Source organism: Lissotriton vulgaris, chromosome 6, assembly GCF_964263255.1.
Source record: "Lissotriton vulgaris chromosome 6, aLisVul1.2, whole genome shotgun sequence".
Taxonomy (NCBI): Eukaryota; Metazoa; Chordata; class Amphibia; order Caudata; family Salamandridae; genus Lissotriton; species Lissotriton vulgaris.
In genome coordinates, this window is record NC_141694.1 from 523,196,353 (window position 1) to 523,211,663 (window position 15,311).

Sequence of the window (15,311 nt, forward strand, 5' to 3'; positions counted from 1 at the left end):
GCTATCTCCTATTACCAACTTTTGGAGATATTCGCGCTAAGCGGGAATATCTCCAAAAGCTAACACCTGCCCTGAGCAGTTCTTAGCCATGTTATTCAATGGGAGGTGGATAACATGGCTAAGAGCATTAGCTCGCTAATGCATGAATATCACTGACTTTTCAGCGATATTCATGCTTTGCGGCGATTTTTACCGCATTTGCGTTAAACCTTGGTAATACCAAGGTTTATTTGCGGTAAAAATCGCTGCAGCGCTGCGGTAAATTTTTGTCTCTAACCAAGCAATAGCGATAATTATCGCTAATGCTTGGTAATATGCCCCGCTGTTCCCGGCAGTTCTCTTCCGAAAGAGTCTAGTATTCAACTGACTGTTCTCTACCTCCACAGTTACATCAAGAAATTCAATAGATTGATTACTGATATGTTCAGTCAGTTTTAAATTCAAATGATTAAGATTGAGTTTGTCAATGAATAATTTGACAGATACCTCATCCCCACACCAAAGAAAAAAGATATCATCAATCTATCTAAGCCCCAAGGCAACATTGTCAAATTCTACCCTCTCCCATCAGTTGGTTTTAGAATATACATTTTGGAGGTATAGTACGACTTCCAACCCACCTTAATTTTCAAATCAATGTATCAAACATTTTGCACTGGAGGAAGGGAAACGCATAAAACCAACATGCTATTAATACACGCACGTTTAAGCAGCCTTAATATTATTTCATACAACTCTATGGAAATATTCCCTTTTGGAAAGCCAATGTGCTGTGATTCCACCTCTTCGAAAAAGGATCTTTTAAACCCAGGGACCACGAATGTTCCCCCTAACCATTAACCAGTGTTGTAAGAGAAAAGTCAATTATTAAGCAGTAAGACACCAACTTCAGCTATTTTTGAAGAACAACATCATGCTCCAGACAAGTCCAACTTTCTGTAGACTCAGCACAAGAACTGAAACGATACTGTTAACTGAATTAGATGACCTTCAACTGAAGGCTGATGCTAACACCATTCGCTCTCTCATTTGTTCAGTTAGTGGGAATTGACAGATGAATGAAGTCGCGCTCAACAGACACTTATTAGAGTATCCCAGCTCTTTATTTTTGCAGTTAGAGGAAACCTGAGATTTTCTGACCAACCAAAATGATGAATGCTAGTAAACCGAGCTGAGGCCCAATACCTTGGAAGGAATATTAACTCTGTTTCAACAGCAAAGAACCTGACAGCTCTTAGTGATTTAAATTTTACTGTTGTGCTACATATTTTCGCCCCATAGGCTGTGTAAAGGAATAAACCTGAGCCTTTAACACAATTGGTGCCCCAGCTTAAACACATAAATAGTTCCCAACGGCATATTGTGTGAATACATATCCAATTTAACATATTTATATCTATATCCCAATGAGCAATAAAAATGAGCATAGAATCAGGTTTATATTTATATAAAAGATGTGATATCGGTTATCATAAAATTACTTCGCAAATAACCTGTGATGTGATGATAAGGAGCAGTTAACGTGATGCAAAATGTATAGATCAGAACAACAGAGATCTATGCATCAAAGGTTGATCAGTTGGTAAAAAAAGATACAGAATGAAAATTCGAGGGTATTTGAAAGTAGAGGAGCATAATATTTGCTCAGAATTGATCAAACTCGAATTGTTCTAGGAGAGTTTGTGGAGCTTTATTTCCTACGAAAAGTTTAAATCAAAGGAGGTCAAGTAGTGCATATTAAATCTCAATTTCACATAAATGTGCTAACAAGCCATAGGCACTGAAAGGGCCCTCGTTAAATATTCAAGTACATTCATGGTGTGACAAGCCAATGAAATATGATGCTTTTCAAGAGTTAACCCTTTGTATTCCGAGCTGTTGAATGGATGCCTTCATCAACAACTGCTCAGTGCCAGGGACAGAATGTTGCCTCCCCGCCCCAATATGCAGAGAGTCTAGACAATCAGAAGGCTGAGTAGTCACTGAGGAAGAAATCACCATGGTAAAGAAACACTGCTGTTCTACTTATGAACTCCTTTCAAATATTGGAAAATGATCCAATTTAGAATAATTTTTTATAATCTGTATGGTTAATTTTTACAGGGATTACTTGTATTGTTTTATCTGTATGCCTAAATGTTCTTGAGATTTAGCCAGGGGCTCTTCAGTGAGACAGTACACTAGTTTTCGGTAATAGGGCCAATGTCATGTATATCTCTCGGAAGATTTTTCATAAAGCAGGTCCTACCTTCCTAATCAATTGCCAACCATTGTTATCTTCTTAAGCCAGTTTATAAAGGCATTTCAATATATTTCTCTTTTTCTCTTTGCATAAAGTATTGGATCTCGTCAGGAGAGCTATCTTTTTTCTACAGACAGTAAATCAGTGTGATCAACGGCCTAATGAAGTGTGTAAGTCTCAAAAACAGGATAGCATATGAAAGCAGTTACACTGTTCTCATTTTGAAACTTTAATGTTTCATGCGGAGCACACAGCAGTCGAAATAGAGGCTCACAGCTTCACTGGAGTGCCAATGGCAACTTTGACATCCAAATGGCATCCTTTATTGTAACCAACGTTGCAGATCATTTCAAACACTGTGCAAAGTACCAAAATGCCATCAGATTGCTTATTCTTCTTCATTGGAGAAAGTAGCCATCTTTTTGCTTCCTTTACCATCTCGAATGAAAGTGACTGGTGTTAGACCCGACATCATTGGCTTGAGTCTCTCCTCCATTTTTCTGTTTGCCTCTACTGTTTTACGATGTTTTGCTGGTACATGCTTTGGGCGCCGTGTCACTGCTGATCAGTGCCATAGCGCAAGTGCTCCCTCTGTTAAAATGATGTATCTATTGTATCCATGTTTGGCTTATTTGGTTTACTGTCAGTCCCTAGTCTAGTGCACCAGGAGTGCCGGGGCTTGTAAATACAAATGCCGCTCGTGGGCTTGCAGCACGTGTTGTGCCACCCACAGGAGCGGCCTTGTAAAAGAATGTCTACGGGTCGGTCATTGCGAGACCCACGTGCAGTCTTGCACTGTCACGTCGACTGCGCAGGTATACCTACTTGCCAGCCCCTCCAACCTTCCCTTAACTTCATGTTAGTCACCCCTATGGTAGGCCCATGGGCAGGGTGCATTGTAAGTGTAAGGTAGGACAAGCCTGACCAAGTTGGCATGTCCTGATAGTGAAGTGCCGCCATCTTAGTGCTTCACTATTGCGAGGTAGCCTGCTCTCCGTTGGATAGAATGGGCCGCCGGGATTATTAATGCTATGATCCTAGCTGGCTCGGAGAGTACGGTGCAATGTCGAGTTTGGTATCCCTGAGCTCGGGGTTTAATTACGTATCCGTTGGTGTGGATGGTTTTTGGACTCTGGGTTCGAAAGTAGTACTTTTAGAAAGTGTCTATTTTCTTGTCTAAACCATATCTGGTCTCTGCTGGTCTTGCGTGTGTGTGGCAGGAGCTGGGTGGCTCCAAGAGGTCTGGATGAGTCAGTGTGGGATGAGTGGGACATTTACGTTGAGAGTAGGGGGAGAGTAATTGTTGATAGCCTGCCTTGCCTGATACAATGCTGGCTCCACCTCCTGCCAAGCGACTGATGGCTCTGTGCCTGCCATGGACGATCCTAGCCCCACCTCCTGCCAGGAGGGCGATAGCTCTGCTCCTGCCAGTATCAATGCTGGCTCCACCTCCTGCGGGGCGTCTGAGGACCCGGCCCGGCTCAATGAATAGGCCAGGTGCGACTGCCTAGCTCCACCCACCGCAGACCCAGGATGTTGGGAAACCCCCGGCATAGACAAAGGGATCAAAGACGAAAAGGGGTATAAAAGAAGGACCCTGAGCTAGGAAATCAGATCACTTCTGACAAGGAACCCTGTAACCAAGGACAAGAAGCCTGCTGATCTAAAGGACTGCTTACCCCTTCTGCCAGTGTGCTGTTGTTGGGGGAATCCTGCAGTGCTTCTTTATTTTTGCCAAGGAACCAGGAGAGAGGAACTGTGTGTGTACTCTCACGCTTGCTAAGAAAATCTCCAAGGACTGGAAGAGTGCCAGTCTCCTGCCGAAGTCACAGGGCTAAAAGACTTCACCTACTAAAAAGTGCTATCCGCTGGAAGTGTGACTCCAGCACCTCTGAAAGGACCAGCAATCACGACGATCGAACGCTGGGCCCGACCGACGCCAGCAGCAACGCCACTGAGTAGGAGTACGGCTCTAACTCCAGAGGACCTCGTGTCTGCCCCGCTGCTGATCGCATCAACCGTGTGCCCTTCGACGCCGTGAGCGCTGCTCACTCTGTGCAACTGCATCATCGACAACGCCTGCTGTGGCCTGAGCGACACCGAAGACGCGACGCCGGATTGCTCGACGCCGCTGATCATCGTGTGCTTCAATTTCCTAAGGTACTGTGTTGTTGGGGGTCCGTGTGACGCCGAACCTGTGGATTATCCTTGCCCCAGCGTTGTGTAGCTCCCGTGTGAGTTACCCTGTTGCTAAGAACTGTGTTTCCAAGAAGAAGATTTGCTTGATATAAAAGACTCTTGTGCTAAAGAAGAAACTACCTTTGAACTATCCTTTTTCCTTCCCGAACGTATTTATTCCGATTGTGTACAGTTTGCCGTTATTTGGTCTTGTGCTAAGTCTTATATAAAGATACTTATTTTTATAATACTACTGTGTCGTGGCCATTTGTAGTGTATTCACTTTATTACTGTATGTGGTCATAATTGCTTAACACACAGCCTCTGAGATAAGCCTGTTCTGCTCTGCCAAGCTACCAAGGGGGTGAGCAGGGGTTATCGAAGGGTGTGATCCCCTTGCCCTGACTAGAAAAGGAGTGTCCCTATTTGTCAGAAGTGTATACCTCTGCCAACTAGAGACAGCCGGTTCTAACAACTGGAATGCTCCGCACTATATTTTGATACTAGTTCACACAGTTTGGCTATAATTTCATATTGATAGTTTCTTGTATTCCTGTAGTTTGACAATCATGTTTCAGCAGTTACTGTCAAAACATTTTGTCCACAAAAAAGATTCAAGTGTTCTTGTTTTAACATATGTGGATACAGCCCATCTTTTTTTTACATGTTGGTACTATTAATAATCACTAGTCACATGTAATCTGGAGGAAGCCACTATCTCAAGCTTGATGAGCATGTATGTAACCTGAAATACCTCTTTCTACTTGTTCATGTATAGATTTAGTGAGGTGACAATACTAATGTTTCATCCCTGCCAGACCACTACTTTGATAGTAAACCCTAGTTGCATCAATCAATCAATTATTTGTATAGCGCTCTTGGTCACCACAGGGGGGATTCAGGCACTGTGCTGCAGGTATTAGTTGAAGAGCCATGTCTTGAGTTCCTTCTGAAGTGATTCATCGAGGGAGAAGTGTAGAGGTGGAGGGAGAGGGTGTTCCAGGTTTTGGAAGCAAGATGGGACAAGGAACATCCTCTGGAGCAGCTGTGGCTAGGGCTAGGTGTGTGGAGCAGAGGTTTCTGGAGGGCTGATGGAAGATTAGGTGGTGGTTCATGTAGACTGGTCCTTGATTGTGGAGGGCTTTGTATGCATGGGTCAGGAGCTTGAACTGGCATCACTTCTAGATGTGGAGTCATTGGAGGTCTTTTAAGTGCTCGGTAATGTGTGTCCTCTTTGGCAGGTTGAGGATCAGTCTGGCTGCTGCACTCTCAATTGTCTGCACACTTTGCAAGAGTTTGATGGACGTGGTGGCATAGAGTGCGTCGCTGTAGCCAAACTGGCTGGTGTTGAGGGCCTGCGTTGCAGTTATCCTTTTGCTGATTTTTAGCCATCTGAAGATTTTGTGGGGCTGTGGATCATGTGGAAGCAGGCTGAGGTGACAGTGTTGACATGACATTTCATAGAGAGTTCACTGTCCAGTACAATGCCTGGTTTCAGGCATGGTCTTTCGGTGTGGGGGAGGGTCCGAGCTCCGTTGGCCACCAGGAATCATTCTAAAGGGCAGTGTGTCTACCAAAGATCAGAACGTCCTTTTTGTCTGTGTTGAGTTTCAGGCAGTTGTCTTTCATCCATGTCGATACATTCTTCATGCAGTGTGGAAGTTGGTTTTCGTCAAGGTGGGGTACATTGAGAGTGAGAGAACAGTTGAGTGTTGTCACCATAGGAGATGATGTTGATGTTGTGCAATTTGACGATGCCTCCGAGTGGAGTCATGTAGTTGGTGAAAAAGGCAGGTGAGGGATGATCATTCTCTTTGCTTCATTGCTGAATAGAGTGTCTGTAACTATTTGTGCATAAGACATAATGAAATGCTCTCTAGAGGGAAGATTAATTAATCTCATCTTTATCAGTTCATTTACTCTTTATCATCTTTAGAAAATCTAGCCTGAAAAACATCCAAAAAGAAAGGAATAAAACTTTCATGTCCAATTGAATGTTCTACTCATCCAATTTGGTTATAATTATAAATGAAGCTACGATACACGAGATCATGAGATATACTATAAAGAACAGAATTATAGAAAGTGAATAAAGAGTGGGTGATGCTCAAGATGCTGTTGGGCTACACATTAGAAGAATAAGGGGTTTCCTTCCTAATCTTAAAGATTTACCTGTCTGTCTCTGTCCTTACAAAGGGATTATTGTTTGGGCATGCAACTATAATCTTCCAATAAAAATTATTCACCAATAATCGTAAGGATGTTATCCTCATAGTATGTTAAACCAAAGCTATCGACTAGGGCAGGGAAGGAAAAGAAGCAATGCATTTGGTCAGGCCACAAATTATGTATTTTTCATGCTTTGTCTAAGACTTCTCATGCAAAGAAAATTAATTTCTCGCTTTACATCGCGAAATAAACAGAAAAATATCAAATGTGTTATTTTTTTATGACAGTTGAGACTACTTACTTCTTTCGAGAGCCCGACAAAGCCAAGAAAATAATAAGCACGTGCAAGCTGTAAGATATGGAGACATCTCATATGAATATTTATTTTTAATATTCTTGTCTATTGTTGGAAACTATCTTTTAAAGTTTTTATATGTTGTTTCTTTCTGCAAACACTCACTTTCTTTAACTGTATATGCTCTACATATGTACATTTTTAATATTTGGAAGTTCCAGACTCTTCGATCTGCTTTCTTCAATGTGTCATCATGCTCTTCTGAAATGATCAGTTGGCTCAGATCCAATGTTGATTATTAGGAACTCTGCCACATGTTTTCTTTAATTGCTTTTTCCTAATGGCTTTTTTATTTCTGACTTTGAATCTTTCTAGTACTTTTATATGCTACTTTTGGTAATTCAACTATTATTCTTTTAAAGACGTCTGTGAATCCAATAATAACCTTTCACTTATAATGTCATACATATGGTTTCTCAGTGCATTCCATGTTCAGGGCTAGCTCTTGGTATGTGAGATGGTCAGAGAATTTCATCTTCCATTTATCTGCTCTCCTGCAAGGAACATATTGTTATGAAACTGAATGCTTGAAAGCTGAAATTCAATGGGTGGTCGATATTTCTTTCTCCCCTTCAGCTGGTATTATTAGAGACATTGCTGTCCATAATTATGACTCCCTTGTTGTAGAAGTAAAATAAATAGAGTGCCTAAAGCATATGGCTGCTACTGAATAGGGCTCTAAAAGACACCAATTGTTTATCCTTAATATTTGTGGTCCATTTTAGTTGTAACCCCCAAAAATGTTTAGGAATACCATGAGAGCTAAGACAATGCATCCTCCCCAGGATAATTACATTTCTTCCTGCTATTTTAATTAGATCATCTAAATAGTTGCTCTTAGAAATTGTAAATTTACGTTTAGGTGAAGTCTTGCAGATCTATTCATTTTTCAATAAACTTTAATTGAGAAAGCTGATATATTTTTATGAATACAAATGTGATAACAACTGTTAATAAATCTGGTCCTTTATTACATGATTCTAATTGTATTACATTAGGCAATGAATATGTTCCCTTAACAGCCACAGAGGGCCTTCCTGATTTAAGCAGGACCATTTCATCATACTCATGCTGTATTTTCTTTCGGTTATACTGAAAGTGGGTGACCCAATAAACCCTTGCGAGCTTGGGCTAAAATATGGTATAGGCAAAATTGCTTACAAGGGAATTTTTTGTAACCTATTGTGAAACAGGAGGTTGATCAATCTTGACTTAGAAAAACTTAGGACTAACTTAAAACAATTAAAACCTGTTTCTCATCTAATTCAACACTTGATTATTCAACAAAGTGGTAACAACTGACTATAGAAAAAGCTACACGGGAAGTAGATTTTATGAAAAAAGAAATTATGTATCAAATTCTCATTTTATAGGGTACAGTTTCTTCAAAAACAGTGAAAAATAATCAACAATGTACAAGTGGACAAGACATAGATTAATTGTTCTTTAAAATCCACTTGCGTTGTAGTCCACTCTTTTAGGTTATATCACAACGAAACTTATTCACTGTATGCAAAGATAACGTTGTCTATTTGTGTATTTTCTCCCCTGAGGCGGAAGCCGGGGGATCTCTGCTCTTTTCTGTGCGCCATTCAAACAGTGATTGTTTGCTCGTTATTGACTTAAAAATAACGTATTTTAGAGCTGAAAATGTTTTAGCCAGCAAAATTTTAAAATCTCATTCCCCACCTCGGCGCGAGACTTGCTTCGCTCTGAGGCTGCTCACTGACTTGCCCTGCCACAGCGCTGCCGTTACCAGGCGCTACCAACTCACTGGTTTCACCGCAGCCGCCATCTTGCTCAGGGTAAGGCTGGCGGTCTAGTTGTTTGTCCCTCCCGCCCTACCAGGATACTTAAGGGTGTGTCTCAATTTCCCCGAGATATTTGTGTATTTTCTCCCCTGAGGCGGAAGCCGGGGGATCTCTGCTCTTTTCTGTGCGCCATTCAAACAGTGATTGTTTGCTCGTTATTGACTTAAAAATAAAGTATTTTAGAGCTGTAAATATTTTAGCCGGGAAAATTTTAAAATCTCATTCCCCACCTCGGCACGAGACTTGCGTCGCTCCGAGGCTGCTCACTGACTTGCCCTGCCACAGCGCTGCCGTTACCAGGCGCTACCAACTCACTGGATCCACCGCAGCCGCCATCTTGCTCAGGGTAAGGCTGGCGGTCTAGTTGTTCATCCCTCCCGCCCTCCTTCAACTACCTTTAACATGTATAAAAACAGCAGGCCTCCCCGTCCGCGCAGCGGGCAGGTGCAGCGGGCGCGCCAAAGGCAAGCCCGTCTGCGCCCGTCGGTGCCTGGACCGTGCCGAGGGCCACCTCCCCTGGCCCCTGTGACCTAGCCATACGACGCACCTATTCACCGACCACGCTCTTACAGTTGCGATCCCATCACCATCAGGAATGCCAAAGATTCAATCCACTATCCCACGTTGGTAACCCCGCCCAGTCCTGTTCGCACTGTAAGGCCCTAATACCTTCCCATATTAAATCTTCCTCTTGCACCAATAACAACTCAGCTAAGTCTATTTCTATAGCCCTCTCAATGTCCGTTCGCTCGGTAAACACCGACAGGACATAGCTGACCTCATAATGGATAGAAAATTAGATATTCTATTCATGACTGAAACCTGGATGGACAACTCATCCGACCCAGATCTAGTGATAGCAGTCCCTAGAGGTTTCTCCATCCATAGACTAGATAGACAGCGTAAAAAAGGTGGCGGTGTAGCGATTATCGCCCGTGATTCATTTATCGTAAAAACTAACGTGATCCCGTCACCTTCTTGTGAAGCCCTACAATTCACCATCAAGCTGACTTCCTCCTACAACTTTAGAGGGCTCCTCTTGTATCGACCACCGGGCTAAAGAGCAGGCTTTTTCTCTGACTTTAGTTCCATCTTGGAATCATTGGCCCTCGAAAACTCTCTAACAGTCCTCCGTGACTTCAACTTTCACTTAGACAAAACAGAGGATAAAGACACTGCATCCCTTATAGCGGATATGACAATCTTCGGTCTCCCATTACTGGTCAACTCCTCCACGCATGATGGAGGCCACATATTGGACGGCATTTTTTCCAATTTAGATGAAATGCACATATCCCAAATCCTTCCCCTTACCTGGTCGGACCACCATGCTATTTTGGCCTCACTGACTGTTCATGACTCGGGTTCCCCCACATTACCTTCTAATTCCCGTCAGCCGTTTCTTGCTTGGAATGACATTGATAGTTCCAGTTTGAAAACGCTCCTGATCAATTCCAATCCCTCTTTTTCCGCCGACCCTAACATCGCCAGAACACAATTTCATGATTGGTTGGGTTCTGCTGCCACTTCACTGGCCCCTGTCAAACAGCTGACCCGTAACAGACTTGCCCCCTCGACCCCCTGGTTTTCTGAGGAGTTAAGAACTCAGAAACAACTATGCAGGAATAAGGAGAGCCACTGGCGAAAGGATTATACTGAAGAAGCCAAAATTCGTTACAAGGAAACGTTGGCTAAATATAAAATTATGATTAGCGATGCCAAGAAAAAGTTTTTTAGTGAAAGGATTGAATCAGCCAAAAATTCTACCAAGGAACTCTATGATACCACCAAGCAGTTAGCTGGCCATTCTTTCATTTTGACCCCACCTCCCTCCCAATCCCTTTGTGACACCTTGGCCAATTTCTTTTTCAGTAAGGTCAACAACATCTTTATGGCTTTCTCAAAGAATACCAACTCCCCCTTTATAAACACCACTTCAACTCGCACTGGTCCTATTTTCACCCAGTTTACAGACATCTCCAATACCCAGGCGGCGGATATCATTTCCACGATTAGATCAGGCTCTGCACTCGACCCTTGTCCTTTCAAAATACTTCCACCTATCATTGATGTTCTTCTTCCTGCTATCACCTCAATATGTAATTCCATGTTCAGAACAGGTATCTATCCAGTCGCCCTCAAGAAAACTCTCCTCAAACCGTTACTAAAGAAGCCAAATCTGGATATGGACGAACTGAAAAACTATCGCCCAATTGCCAGTCTTCCATTCCTAGCAAAAATTGTTGAAAAAGCAATGAACCAACAACTTTCTGCTTTTATAGAGGAACATCATCTACTCAACGAGACCCAATTTGGCTTCCGCCAATTTCATGGTACGGAGACACTTTAATTAAAGCCGCAGGCGACATCAGATCCATCCGAGACGATGGTGGAACAGCAGTGTTAATTCTGCTAGATTTGTCGGCTGCTTTCGACACGGTCGATCATTCTATTCTGATCGACCGTGTCGAAAACTTGGGTTACCAACAAACAGCCAAGAAACTGCTAGCATCTTTCCTGGCTGATAGGACCCAGGCTGTCACACTGGGCTCCTTTCAATCATCCAATCTGTCGCTGCCATGTGGGGTACCTCAAGGCTCATCCCTAAGTCCGACACTTTTTAACATCTATGTGTCGGACCTAGCTAACATCATTCGAGCACATGTGATGAGCCTTACCTCCTATGCAGACGACACGCAGTTGGTCCTGGCCATTAAAAATAATGGCCACAAAATAGCCGAAGACTCCAAAGAGGGCATGTTGGCAATTGGGGACTGGATGGCCTCCAATTGCCTAAAACTTAATTCCGATAAGACGGAAGTGGTCATCTTTGGACAACTGACCCCAGAATGGTCCTCTGTTTGGTGGCCCATGTCCCTTGGACCCTCCCCTAAACCTGTCAGTAAAGTGAGGAACTTGGGAGTGATCTTCAATGACCGCCTCAATTTTCTCCTACATGCCAATCAAATCACCTCTTCCGCCTTTCATAAACTAAACTCATAAAAAAATTCTTCCCTTCATCCCTGAAACGGCTGGTAAAACCTTGGTTACTTCCCTAGTATTGTCCACCCTGGACTTTTGTAACGCTTTGTTCATAAATGCACAAGTTAGGGTCATCAATAAATTGCAAGTCATCCAGAATTCAGCAGCCAGGCTCCTGGGCAGAATTCCTAAATATCATTCCGTTACAGAAGCCATTAGAGACCTACACTGGTTACCCATCAGAAATAGGATCAAGTTCAAAACCCTCTGTATTGTCTATAAGGCTCTGCACAATCAAGGACCTGCTTTCCTCACACAAAACCTGATCCCTTACTGTCCCCCTAGATCGTTACGCTCTTCCACTCTAAACGACCTAATGGTTCCCCGTACCAAACTGGTTTCTTGGGGTGACAGAGGGTTCCTGGTCTCAGCTCCAAAACTATGGAACACTCTGCCCCATGCAATAAAAAAAAGCCCTTCTCTCTGGTCTTTTCGTAAACAGTTAAAAACCTGGCTGTTTAACCAGTAAATTTAGACCCTCCCCTCTTGGAGTAAATACCTGCAGATATTCAGCGCCGAGACGCCCATGGGCCTTTGTTCGCGCTTTATAAATATAATTAATAATAATAATAATAATAATAATTAATCTGACAACAAAAGATGTGGACTGATATGTCGACGTTTCGACCTTATCTTTGACAAATCCTCAAGGCCATCCTCTGGACCTTCAATCTTTTGTACAGTATGACCCCCTGAATCTTCACCTGATCGGCTCCAATTGTGTGTGTTAGTACGGGACCTTAGATTCAACCGTTCCTTATCTGTTGCTTCGTAATTCAGCAAAACTTTGTCCGGCGTGGCTCAGTCTAACTTTTCCCGAGAGACTGAGCCACGCCTGACGAAGTTTTGCTGAATTACGAAGCATTTACTGTGGAAGCGGACAAAAGACGCCACAATACCATTTTCGAACACGAGCTTCAACAGATAAGGAACGGTTGAATCTAAGGTGCCGTACTAAACACACAATTGGAGCCGATCAGGTGAAGATTCAGGGGGTCACACTGTACAAAAGATTGAAGGTCCTGAGGATGGCCTTGAGGATTTGTCAATGATAAGGCCGAAATGTCAACATATCAGTCCACATCTTTTGTTGTCAGATTAATTCCATGCAACGTTATCTTTGCATACAGTGAATAGGTTTCGTTGTGATATAACCTAAAAGAGTGGACTACAACGCAAGTGGAATTTAAAGAACAACTAATCTACGTCTTGTCCACTTGTACATTGTTGATTATTTTTCACTGTTTTTAAAGAAACTGTACCCTATAAAATGAGAATTTGATACATAAATTAACTTTTTCATAAAATCTACTTCCCGTGTAGCTTTTTCTATAGTGAGTTGTTACCACTTTGTTGAATAATCAAGTGTTGAATTAGATGAGAAACAGGTTTTAATTGTTTTATGTTGGTCCTAAGTTTTTCTCAGTCAAGATTGATCAACCTCCTGTTTCACAATAAGTTACAAAAAATTCCCTTGTAAGCAATTTTGCCTATACCGTATTTTCTTTCGGGCAATTACTCAGCCATATACATGCATTCTGCTATTGCCACATTTTAGCGTGATGAGCTGGCACGAGCCATTGATTTACTTTCTGTTTCAAATTTCCTGCTTAGTAAACCAACTTCTCAAGAACATAATTATCAAAAATTTGGCATCTAATATTACCTCTTTTATTAAAGTCCAGGTACATTTGTGTATTGTACATCTCGTTAAAGCAGGTTGTGTAAATTATTCCTATAAAAGTGAATGGTGATAGTCATCATTTTTCAATTTTAACCCATCTTGGGACATCAGCCTCTTTATGTTTAATCAGTCATTTGCAAAACTGTTTCATACAGAATGGTGTAAGATGTGTTTTAAATACCGAAATCTGACACCTTCTTCAATTATATTTTTCCAGTAAAGTCAGAGAAGCTTTATAATTTTTTATATGCCCAAGAATTTGGATGAAATTGAGTCACATCTCTTTAAAGAACCCAACATGTCCTATAAACACCCATTTCCATGTTCATGACATCAAAACAAAGAGATAAGAATGTCACAAGAGCTTGCCCCTCAATTCTAAGAGGATGCACATTAGACTAGTGAATAATAAAACAGGACTTTTACTGCAAATGTGGTACAAATAGCCACCGTTAGGTGCTTAAAGTGGTGCATTGCTTACTTATAAACAGATGTGGATAAAGGGGAGGGTATTGGGCATCAATGACCAGGCCAAGGGCATAGTATTTGGTTAGAGAACAAAGTACACATGGGTAGAGTGTGAACATTGCATCCCTTTGTTTAATGTGCATGCTAAATAGGTCCCCTGCAAAGACCTGCTGAGTATACTTTTTAAATATTCTTACTCACATATTCACTAATTCTGTAATTTCTCAGAAAGTGCTGCCTTTTTGATCTTAAAGGCATAGCTGGCTGTTGATCCTTTCCTTTTTCGCCCAAATTCACATATGGTGCTGATGCTGTTTATTCTGTGAAACCGAGAGTACTCTTGGTTACTTAGGTCAATTAGCCCAAAGACTAACAGCAAAGGATTAAACAACAAAAACGTTTAAAGGCTGCATATCTATATTATGATTTTAAACACCAAACATTAGTCTCTTCTTAAGCATATGTCATTAGAAGGGCATTACACATTGCTCGAATATTCCTGGGCTCCACTGCTGGGAACCTCTAAGATCATTACTGTTTCATAAAAAGTAAATGAGTGGCCTTTAAAAACGCCAAGTATTGATTGGGTCTCTTCCTCCCAAAGAGCTTTTTTTTATTTACCTTTTTGCTGACCTCACAGACTGTCAATGGGAAACAGACCTTGCTCACAAACCTAATAGAATGTAGTAGGCCAACAATATTTCCAGCCACAGGGTCTATACATACTTGTTTCATTAGAACCATATGCCTTAATGTGGTGTGAGTTTTTTTGTGCAGGTAGTAATGGGTAAAAGCTACTAAACAATATAGTGATCTAAACAAGTATGATTTGTGGAAACCCTTGCCCTATGACGAAAGGCTGCCGGCACTAGTACTAGGCTGTACTCTGTTCGCCAGTGGGAGAGAGCAGGAACGTGCCGAATCATAGTAGATATGGCTCATTCCTACCTTGTCCATGCCACACAACAGAGTGCAGCAAGATGTCTTGATGCGTTGGGTGAATTTTTAATAAATCTGCTGCTGTGTTTGTGAACATAACTCTATACCTGTAACAGAACACTAGGATTGATCCATGACTGACAAAACTAAAGCTAATGTAAAGCACTTTCAAAGGCATGTCACAAGAGAACATATTGTTATAATGTAAGTACCTCCCATAAAGAGCAAGATAACATTTATATAGAGACAGAGATTAAAAGACTGTCATAAGACATTTTATTTCATTCCAAAGTGGTGAAAAGAAAGTAAACGTTCATCATAATGTTACCAATGTTGAGTAAATTCCATTTGAAATCTTTCTAGCCCATTCATATTTGTCAGCACCTAATTTCATCAGTTTTGCATGTTTTAGTTAAAATGTGA